Here is a 1435-nt window from a genome sequence, read left to right on the forward strand (position 1 = left end):
AGGTTAGGAACAAGAGGAGGTAGTTAAGTGAAACAAAAGAAGTAATGACTTGAGATTTTATGCATAATCATTTACTGGTTGCTTTCTATGTACTTCAATGTACAGTAAAAGCATTATCTTGTTTCTCAAGAAAATTCCTCTCAATAACCTATCAAGCTATCCAAGGAAAGAGCATTATCTACATCCCACTCCTGTTCCATATCAGTCATTTGATCTATGGCAGGTAATTCTTTACTTTTATTAAGCCTCAGTTTTATAACCTGTAAAAGTGGATAATGATATTTTGCAGGGATGTTAAAATAACTTAAAAAGAGAATGCATTTAAAAGTGCTTAGGATTTGGTCTGACGTATAGTAGATGTACATGTATATTCATCTACTTCTCTTAGGAACAAGCAAAAATTATATTTCTGAAATCTCTTGCCTATGGGAACTGAAAAGGGCAAGGTAAATAAAGAGGCACAGAAATAAGTATCATTCCATTCACTCTCAGAATTACTTTTTAGGTGGGAGAAAATGATTTTGGGAATCTTTCTCTCACTGGGGCATGAAAGAGCCCAACACGAATGGTAAATAATTAAGGGGACATCCATAGTTATTTTAATCATTATATAACTATGAGGCATGGATGTAGAAATTTACATTGACTGGAGTCAATAACTGAGGGAGAAATGTATTTCCATTTTTAAGGTTCCTTTTTGAATGACAATATTCTTCATGCAGCTTGTTTAAGCTCATTCTTCAGAAAAATATACTCATCTAAATTGATTTAAACCAGCAAATGAATTATTAAATTATTTGAAATAGCTCAAGCAACGGCTTCCAGAAAGGTAAGTAGTGTCTATACTAGAGGGCTGTTATTGTAATTAAACAAGAGATTTTATGCCACCACAGAAGTACTGTTGGTTTTATGTTCACTGAAAATGAAGAAAGTGGGAGGGGTTCTTCCTTAACTTGTGATTCCTTCTCTATAATAACTCAACCTAGTACTATTAGGTCATTGCCACCTCTTTCCACAGCTAGTTGCACTCCTTATGCAAAAGAAACAGTGAAGTTAATAATATTGTATAGGTTTACATGGTGATAGGTGTTTACTAGAATTAGTGAGGTGATCGCATTGTAAAGTATAAAACTGCCAAACCACTATATTGTATACCTGATGCTAATATAACCAATATAAGGTTGTATATCAACTATACTTAAATTTAAAAACATCAAAAAAAGAAACAATGATGCCATCTAATAATTCCTCATCTTCAGAATCCAGATTTTTTTCTTTAAAGGGTTAGTTAATAGTCCATACAAATCTGTAGGAATTTTTATTTAATGATATTCTCTATTTTTGACTTATTTATTTATTTATTTTACTTTTTAGGCAAGGCAAACCTTGGTTGACCTCACAGATTGCAAGGACCTTGTCAGCTTACAATCCCTTA

Source organism: Pteropus vampyrus, unplaced genomic scaffold (genome assembly GCF_000151845.1).
Source record: "Pteropus vampyrus isolate Shadow unplaced genomic scaffold, Pvam_2.0 Scaffold84, whole genome shotgun sequence".
NCBI lineage: Eukaryota > Metazoa > Chordata > Mammalia > Chiroptera > Pteropodidae > Pteropus > Pteropus vampyrus.